Here is a 10,667-nt window from a genome sequence, read left to right on the forward strand (position 1 = left end):
GAAGAACCTTGTATTATGGAAGGAAGTGACTGCATATTGTTAGTTGCCAGTTAGCAGAAACTTTGCTGGTAAGTGGACAGACCAATCAGAAGGTCAGTAATTAGGCCGGCACTGGACCCCATTATCTGTTTGTTTGTTTGTGTGTGCGTGCGCCTGTATATTCCTCTACAGTCTATTTATGAGATAATGACTGTTGGTGAGTGGGTGACATGGGTTCCAGAAGCAAATCCACAAATGACAGGCTAATGTAAGACCCAGTCTCTCTCTCTCTCTCTCTCTCTCTCTCTCTCTCTCTCTCTCTCTGTCTCTCTCTCTCTCTCTATCTCTCTCTCTCTCTCTCTCTCTCTCTCTCTAGCTATTTCTCTATTTCTTTCTCCAAACACACATACACAAAATATGATTATATAGGACTCAAGGTTTAACATCATTACTCAATTCCACCTCTGAAAGCTCCTCTTCCTGTGTTCATAGAACACCATAATTGCTACTGTGTTTGGGTTACGGTGAACCACAGTACTGCTGACCTGTGATTGCTCCCTGTGGTATACTGTGTGTGCGTGGGTAACAGTGTGTCTATGTATGTCTGTCTTTGTGTGGTTCATGGTGTGTATGTGAGGGTCGTTAATGTCGTTTCCAAACACAGACTGATCACAAACATACACAGACGGACACACACACACACAGAGAGAGAGAGAGCTCAATTCAAATGTTCTTGGTTGCGTACACATTTTGCAGAGGTTATTGCAGGTGCATCGAAATGCTTATATTTCTAGGTTCAACAGTGCAGTATACAGTACCTAACAATACAAAACAATACACACAAATCCCCAAAATGTTTAGAAAGAAATAGTCCGGGATATAAATAAATATATTACTGAACAAAAATACAAACGCAACATGCAACAACTTCAAGGATTTTACTGAGTTACAGTTCATATAAGGAAATCAGTCAATTGAAATAAATTTGTTAGGCCCTAATCTATGGATTTCACATGACTGGGCAGGGGCGCAGCCATCGGTGTGCCTGGGAGGGCACTAGGGAGCCAGGCCCAGCCAATCAGAATGAGTTTTTCCACACAAAATGGCTTTATTACAGACAGAATATTGGCAAAGGAGAAATGTTCACTAACAGTGATGTAAACAAATTTGTTCACACGATTTGAGAGAAATAAGCTTTTTGTGCATATAGAAAAATTCTGGTATCTTTTATTTCAGCTCATGAAACATGGGACCAACACTTTACATGTTGCGTTTATACTCTGTGTGTGGAAGGTGATACTTTTGATCAGGGAGCTGAAAGTCCGTATTGCCCAGCGACAGCCCCGAAACCTGAAGGATCTGGAGAAGGTCTGTATGGAGGAGTGGGCCAAAATCCCTGCTGCAGTGTGTGCAAACCTGGTCAAGACCTACAGGAAACGTATGATCTCTGTAATTGCAAACAAAGGTTTCTGTACCAAATATTAAGTTCTGTTTTTCTGATGTATCAAATACTTATGTCATGCAATAAAATGCAAATTAATTACTTAAAAATCATGCAATGTGATTTTCTGCATAGGTACACTTCTCATAGTTGAAGTGTACCTATGATAAAAATTACAGACCTCAACATGCTTAGTAAGTAGGAAAACCTGCAAAATCAGCAGTGTATCAAATACTTGTTCTCCCCACTGTATATATATACATTACCAGTCAAAGGTTTGGACACACCTACTCATTCAAGGGTTTTTCTTTATTTTTACTATTTTCTACATTGTAGAATAATAGTGAAGGCATCAAAACTATGAAATAACACATATGGAATCATGTAGTAACCAAAAAAGGGTTTAACAAATCAAAATACATTTTAGATTTGAGATTCTTCAAAGTAGCCACCCTTTGCCTTGATGACAGCTTTGCACACTCTTGGCATTCTCTCAACCAGCTTCACCTGGAATGCTTTTCCAACAGTCTTGAAGGAGTTCCCACATATGCTGAGCACCTGTTGGCTGCTTTTCATTCACTCTGCAGTCCAACTCATCCCAACCCATCTCAATTGGGTTGAGGTCGGGTGATTGTGGAGGCCAGGTCATCTGATGCAGCACTCCATCCCTCTCCTTCTTGGTCAAATAGCACGTACACAGCCTGGAGGTGTATTGGGTCATTGTCCTGTTGAAAAACAAATGATAGTCCCACTAAGCGCAAACCAGATGGGATGGCGTATCGCTGCAGAATGCTATGGTAGCCATCCTGGTTAAGTGTGCCTTGAATTCTAAATTAATCACTGACAGTGTCACCAGCAAAGCACCCCTACACCATCACACCTCCTCCTCCATGCTTTACGGTGGGAACCACACATGCGGAGATCATCCGTTCACCTACTCTGCGTCTCACAAAGACACAGCGGTTGGATCCCAAAATCTCACATTTCCACCGGTCTAATGTCCATTGCTCGTGTTTCTTGGCCCAAGCAAGTCTCTTCTTCTTATTGGTGTCCTTTAGTAGTGGTTTCTTGCAGCAATTCGACCATGAATGCCTGATTCACGCAGTCTCCCCTGAACAGTTGATGTTGAGATGTGTCTGTTATTTGAACTCTGTGAAGTATTTATTTGGGCTGCAATTTCTGAGGCTGGTAACTCTAATGAACTTATCCTCTGCAGCAGAGGTAACTCTGGTCTTCCTTTCCTGTGGCAGTCCTCATGAGAGCCAGTTTCATCAAAGCGCTTGATGGTTTTTGCGACTGCACTTGAAGAAACTTTCAAAGTTCTTGAAATTTTCCGGATTGACTGACCTTCATGTCTTAAAGTAATGATGGACTGTCGTTTCTCTTTGCTTATTTTAGCTGTTCTTGCCATAATATGGACTTGGTCTTTTACCAAATAGGGCTATCTTCTGTATACCACCCCTACCTTGTCACAACACAACTGATTGGTTCAAACGCATTAAGAAGGAAAGAAATTCCACAAATTCACTTTTAACAAAGCATTCCAGGTGACTACCTCATGAAGCTGGTTGAGTGAATGCCAAGAGTTTGCAAAGCTGTCATCAAGGCAAAGGGTGGCTACTTTGAAGAATCTCAAATATAAAATATATTTTGATTTGTTGTCATGGTTCCACCTGTCACCAGAGGGCAGCAGAGACCGTCCTAGAGACAATAATGACACTCAGGTGTGTTCTATCACTAATTATGATTTCCCTTTTAAGAGAGGTGTATTTTACTGATTCCTTTGTCATGTGCATTTGTCTCCTGAGTGAGTTTTCTAGCCCTAGTGTTTTTTTGTTTTTCCAGTATTACTGTGATCCTTCTGTTATCAATTCTCAGTAAAGTGTTTACGGTTATCCTAAACCACTGATTCCTCGTTTGGTCTCTTCTCTGCTCCTGGGTCCAACCTCATCACGTCACAGCAAGCTTCTGCCCCTCAAGATGGACCCAACATGGACCCAGCAGAGATCACCCAGATCAAGAATGTTATAACACACCAAGGAGCACTGCTGGGGCGGCAGCAAGAACAAATATCAGAGACCCTCCGTGCACTTGCCGATTCCCTCCAACCCCGGCCCAACCCCAACCCAGGAGGAGCCAATGCCCAAGTCTCATCGCCCAGTGCTACAGGCATCGCTGTAGTTCCTCCAGTGATCCTGCACTGGAACCCAAGATCCCAGCCCCCGAGCGGTATGACGGCCACCTGGGAGGATGCAAGGGGTTCCTCACTCAGTGCTCTCTGGTGTTTGAGCTACAGTCCTCCTCGTTCCACACCGATCGGGCCATGATCGCCTACATCATCTCTCTACTCTCGGGCAAGGCCCTGGCGTGGGCAACGGCGGTGTGGGAACAGCAGCCACCATCCTGCAGCACCGTATTAGCCTTCACTGCCGAGTTGCGACGAGTCTTCGATCACCCAGTCGGCGGACGAGAAGCGGCAAGCCAACTGTTCAGACTCTGCCAAGGGGCCAGACCAGTGGCTGACTTTGCCATTGAGTTCCGAACCCTCGCCGCTGAGAGTGGGTGGAATACTGAGGCAATGGTTACCGCTTTCCACCAGGGTCTGTCTAACTCCATCAAGGATGAATTGGCCGCTCGGGAACCGGTAGAGGACCTCGAGTCCTTGATAACGCTGGCAATCAGGATTGACAACCGCATCCGAGAACGTGTTAGACAGCACCTTTTTGACACCACCCCAGTATCCCGGTTTCCTGAGCACCCCAAGCCCTCCTAGCCCAGCATTGATGAGCCCATGCAGCTGGTACGCACATGTCTGAGCCCACAGGAACATGACAGGCGCTTGCGCGAAGGCTGCTGCATCTATTGCTGAGGTCTCGGCCATCTCCGTTCTACATGCCCAGAGCTGACGGGAAACAATGGGGCTCGCCAGGACAAGGGGAGACCCTGACAAGCTGTGCAGTTACACCCCAGCTACCCAGTCACCGTCTGTCACTACCCGCGACCCTCCACTGGGACAACCGTCAGCACCACATTCAAGCCTTCGTGGACTCCGGGGCCGCGGATAATTTCATGGACCAAGACTTCGCCAGAGAATTACAAATCCCCTGCGTGAAATGTCCCATCCCTCTGCAGATTCAAGCTCTCGATGGATGCCCCATCGGCTCTGACCAGGTGGAGTATCAGACCAAGCCCATTCTACTGCAGGTTGGGGTGAACCACTCAGAGAGTCTTAGTTTTCGTTTGATCACTGCTCCCGAGAATCCCCTGATCCTAGGGTACCCCTGACTAGTGCTACATAACCCACTATTCTACTGGTCCACAGGACACCTGCTAGACTGGGGTAAGAACTGCCAGACTAAATGCCTAAGACTCCCACCAAGAGCCTCACCGCGTTCCCCGGCATCCCTCTTGACCCCTGAAGCAGCAGTCATGGACAATTACATCCGGGAGTAGCTGGAGGCAGGTTTAATTCGCTCCTCTAAATCCCCAGCTGGTGCAGGCTTCTTCTTCGTGGGAAAGAAGGATGGAGGTCTGCGTCCCTGCATCGATTACAGAGAGCTGAACAAGATTACGATTAAGAATCATTACCCCCTACCCCTGATGTCCGCCGCCTTGGAGTTGGCCCAATTCTTCACCAAACTGGACCTCCGCAATGCTTACAATCTGGTTAGAATCAGGGAGGGAGATGAATGGAAACATGCCTTTAACTCCCCTAGTGGCCACTATGAGTATTTAGTCATGCCCTTCGGATTATCGAACTCACCGGCAGTCTTCCAAGCATTGGTCAATGACACTCTTAGGGATATGTTGAATCGGTTCATCTTTGTTTACCTGATCTTCTCCGAGATCCTTCCGGAACACATCCTGCACGTCCGCCATGTCCTGAGATGCCTCCTGCAGAAATGTGAGTTCCATGTATCCCAAGTTTCTTTCCTGGGTCACATTATCTCTACCGCCGGTTTCCAAATGGACCCCATAAAGCATAAGGTGGTCACCGACTGGCCCCGTCCCGCCTCACTCAAACAAGTCCAGCGGTTCCTCGGGTTTGCCCATTTTTACAGGCATTTTATACGCAACTTTGGTGCGGTGGCAGCACCTCTCACGGTCCTAACCCGCAAGTCCCAGACCCATTTTTGTTGAACCCCCGAGGCTGACAGGGCATTTGTGGAGCTCAAGGGACGTTTCACCTCCGGACCCATCCTCGTTCATCCTGATCCTACACGTCCCTTCATGGTAGAGGTGGACGTCTTGGACACCAGAGCAGGGGCGGTCCTTTCGCAGCGGAACGAGGAGGACAAGAAACTGCACCCATGCGCCTTTCTCTCCCAGTGGTTCTCACCAGCGGAACGCAACTACAATGTAGGCAACCTGGAGCTCTTGGCAGTGGAGTGGGACCTTGAGGGGTGGAGACACTGGTTGGAGGGGGCACCTCATCCTTTCGTGATCTGGACGGACAATAAGAACTTGGTCTCCATTCAAGAAGCCAAGAGGTTGAACGCTTGCCAGGCTAGGAGGGCTCTGTTTTTTAACAAGTTCAACTTCACACTAGCCTATCGCCCCGGTATCCAAGAATCAGAAAGCAGAAGCCCTGTCCCGCTAACATGATGTCTCTAACGAGGAGAGGGGCTCCGAGCCCATCATCCCCAGCTCCCGCATTGTGGCCACCGTGATATGGAGTATTGAGACCACGGTCCGACAAGCCCAGACCCGAGAACCTGACCCCGGTGGGGGTCCCACTAACAGACTTTATGTTCCGTGATCAGCCTGTTCCCGAGTACTACAATGGGGACACTCCTCTAAATTAACTGGGCATCCAGGGGTTAATCAGTGATTTAATAATCACACACTGGAGTTCCTGAGGCGGAGATTCTGGTGGCCCAACATGACTGAGGATGTGAGATCCTTCGTGCTCGACAGGCTGGGTTGCTCCAACCTCTGCCCATCCCCAGCCGGCCCTGGTCCCACCTGTCCGTAGACTTTATCACAGGGTTACCTCCATCCCAAGGGCTTACCACTGTCCTGGTGGTTGTCGATCGGTTCTCCAAGGCAGCCCATTTCATCGCCTTACCCAAGTTGCCCTCGGCGAGGGAGACCATGAATCTCATGATTACCCATGTCTTTCGACTACATGGACTTCCCCAGGACATTGTCTCGGATCGTGGGCCCCAGCTCGTCGTGCGGTATTGGAAAGCCTTCTGCTCCCAGTTGGGGGCGTCGGTGAGTCTCTCCTCTGAGTTCCACCCACAGTCTAATGGGCAGACTGAGCGGGTCAACCAGGAGCTGGAGAAGTTCCTCATCTGTTTTGTCTCCACTCAGGACATCAACTGGAGCAAGTTCCTCGTCTGGGTGGAATATGCTCACAACACACTGCCGAACTCGTCCACTAGACTGTCGTCGTTTGAGTGTCAGTTCGGGTTCGCCTCCCCACAGTATTACTGTGATCCTTCTGTTATCAATTCTCAGTAAAGTATTTACGCTTATCCTAAACCACTGATTCCTCGTCTCGTCTCTTCTCTGCTCCTGGGTACAACCTCATCACGTCACATTTGTTTAACACTTTTTTGGTTGCTACATGATTCCATATGTGTTATTTCATAGTTTTGATGTCTTCACTATTATTCTACAATGTAGAAAATAGTAAAAATAAAGAAAAACCCTTGAATGAGTAGGTGTGTCCAAACCTTTGACTGGTACTGTATATAAAAAACGGAAATATCACATTTACATAAGTATTTAGACCTTTTACTCAGTACTTTGGCAGCAATTACAGCCTCGAGTCTTCTTGGGTATGACGCTACAAGCTTGGAACACCTGTATTTGGGGAGGTTCTCCCATTCTTCTCTGCAGATCCTCTCAAGCTTTGTCAGGTTGGATGGGGAGCGTTGCTGCACAGCTATTTCCGGTCTCTCCAGAGATGTTTGATTGGGTTCAAGTCCGGACTCTGGATGGGCCACTCAAGGACATTGTCCCGAAGCCACTCCTGCGTTGTCTTGGCTGTGTGCTTAGGGACGTTGTCCTGTTGGAAGGTGAACCTTCGCCCCAGTATGAGGTCCTGAGCACTCTGGAGCAGGTTATCAAGGATCTCTCTGTACTTTGCTCCGTTCATCTTTGCCTCGATCCTGACTAGTCTCCCAGTCCCTGCCGCTGAAAAACATCCCCACAGCATGATGCCACCACCATGCTTCACCGTAGGGATGGTGCCAGGTTTCCTCCAGATGTGACCCTTGTCTTTCAGGCCAATGATTTCAATCTTGGTTTCATCAGACCAGAAAATCTTGTTTCTCATGGTCTGATAGTCTTTAGGTGCCTTTTGGCAAACTCCAAGTGTGCTGTCATGTGTCTTTTACTGAGGAGTAGCTTCCATCTGGTCACTCTACCATAAATGCCTGATTGGTGGAGTGCTGCAGAGATGGTTGTCCTTCTGGAAGGTTCTCCCATCTCCACATAGGGACTCTGGAGCTCTGTCAGAGTGACCATCGGGTTCTTGGTCATCTCCCTGACCAAGGCCCTTCTCCCCCGATTGCTCAGTTTGTCCGGGCGGCCAGCTCTAGGAAGAGTCTTGGTGGTTCCAAACTTCTCCCATTTAAGAATGATGGAGGCCACTGTGTTCTTGGGGACCTTCAATGCTGCAGACATTTTTTGGTACCCTTCCCCAGATGTGTGCCTCGACACAATCCTGTCTCGGCGCTCCACGGACAATTCCTTTGACCTCATGACTTGGTTTTTGTGGGACCTTATATAGACAGGTGTGTGCCTTTCTAAATCATGTCCAATCAATTGAATTTACCCCAGATGACTCTAATGAAGTTGTAGAAACATCTCAACAATGATCAATGGAAATAGGATATACCTGAGCTCAATTTCGAGTCTCATGGCAAAGGGTCTGAATAACAATGTAAATAAGGTATTACAGTTTTTTATGTTTTATAAATTTGCAAAACTTGATAAAAACCTGTTTTGCTTTGTCATTATGGGTATTTTTTGTAGATTGATGAGGAAAAACATTGATTTAATCCATTTTAGAGTAAGCCTTTAACGTAACAAAATGTGGAAAAAGTTAAGGGGTCTGAATACTTTCTGAAGGCCGGTCCGACTAATCCCAAACCATCTCAATTGGGTTGAGGTCGGGGGATTGTGGAGGCCAGGTCATCTGATGCAGCACTCCGTGACTCCTTCTTGGTAAAATAGCCCTTACACAGCCTGGAAGTGTGTTGGGTCATTGTCCTGTTGAAAAACAAACCAGATGGGATGGTGTATCGCTGCAGAATGCTGTGGTAGCGATGCTGGTTAAGTGTGCCTTGAATTCAAAATAAATCAGAGAAAGTGTCACCAGCAAAGCACCCCCACACCATAACACCTCCTCCTCCATGCTTTATGGTGGGAAATACACATGCAGAGATCATCCGTTCACCCACACCGCGTCTCACAAAGATACGGCGGTTGGAACCAAAAATCTCAAATTTGGACTCCAGACAAAAGGACACATTTCCACCGGTCTAATGTCCATTGCTCGTGTTTCTTGGCCCAAGCAGGTCTGTTCTTCTTATTGGTGTCCTTTAGTAGTGGTTTCTTTGCAGCGATTCGACCATGAAGGCCTGATTCACACAGACCCCTCTGCACAGTTGATGTTGAAATGTGTATTTTACTTGAACTCTGTGAAGCATTTATTTGGGCTGCAATTTCTGAGGCTGGTAACTCTAATGAACTTATCCTCTGCATTAGAGGTAACTCTGGGTCTTCCATTCCTGTGGCGGTCCTCATGAGAGCCAGTTTCATCATAGCGCTTGATGGTTTTTGCGACTGCATTTGAAGAAACGTTCAAAGTTCTTGAAATGTTCCGTATTGACTGAACTTCATATCTTAAAGTAATGATGGACTGTCGTTTCTCTTTGCTTATTTGAGCTGTTCTTGCCATAATATGGACTTGGTCTTTTACCAAATAGGGCTATCTTCTGTATACCCCCCTACCTTGTCACAACACAACTGATTGGCTCAAACGCATTAAGAAGGAAATCAATTCCACAAATTAACTTTTAAGAAGACACACTTGTTAATTGAAATTGATTCCAGGTGACTACCTCATGAAGCTAGTTGAGAGTGCCAAGGGTGTGCAAAGCTATCATCAAGGCAAAGGGTGGCTATTTTGAAGAATCTCAAATATAAAATATATTTTGATTTGTTTAACACTTCTTTGGTTACTACATGATTCCATATGTGTTATTTCATAGTTTTGATGTCTTCACTATTATTCTACAATGTAGAAAATAGTAAAAATATAGAAAAACCCTGGAATGAGTAGGTGTGTCCAAACTTTTGACTGGTACTATATATGTGTGTATATATATATATACACACACACACACACTGAGTGAACTTAACAGAAAGACTGACCAGGTGAGTCCAGGTGAATGATATGATCCCTTATTAATGTTACTTGTTAAATCCACTTTAATTGATGTAGATGAAGGGGAGGAGGCAGGTTAAAGAAGGATTTTTAAGCCTTGAGACAATCGAGACATGGATTGTGTTTGTGTGCTATTCAGATTGTGAATGGGCAAGACGAAAGATTTAAGCCAACTTGACACAACTGTTGGAAGCATTGGAGTCAACATGGGCCAGCATCCCTGTGGAATGCGTTTGACACCTTGTAGAGTCCATGACCCGACGAATTGAGGCTGTTCTGAGAGCAAAAGGTTTTCCTAATGTTTTGTACACTCAATTTATATGTATATAACAGTTTGTATAGACAGTATATGAATGGGAAAGGTGTGTAGGATGAGCGTGGGGGTGGGGTTACTGTAAACTAGGCCCAGTGTAAAGCTTGGGTTTATTAAATATTCTGTGCTCTGACACCAATTCAAGCATTTAGATTATTCTTGCCTTGATGAAACCAGTGTTTCAAGCCACATTTGACCTGCTGTATTTGGGAAACACTGTTCATGGTGATGTGACACATTTCTTCTGGTATTTCACATTCTGTGCTTTGTGGAGTTACAAGCTTATTGTTGCACACAATGGAATGTTGTCACATCTTTGAGCAAAAGCCATCTGAGGTAAGGCAGCTTATGAAGACGGTAGTATTACAACAAACCAAAGTGCATCTGCTGTTGTGTTATTGTCCTGAACTGTGAAAGGACCTGTGCTTGTATGCCATTTAGTAAACTCTTGTTGCAAAATACATACTGGTTTAAATATGTTTTTAATAGTGATATTTCTGCATGATAGAGCACAGACTGTGTGTGTGTGT

The sequence above is a fragment of the Coregonus clupeaformis genome, chromosome 17 (assembly GCF_020615455.1).
Source record: "Coregonus clupeaformis isolate EN_2021a chromosome 17, ASM2061545v1, whole genome shotgun sequence".
NCBI classification, from domain to species: Eukaryota; Metazoa; Chordata; class Actinopteri; order Salmoniformes; family Salmonidae; genus Coregonus; species Coregonus clupeaformis.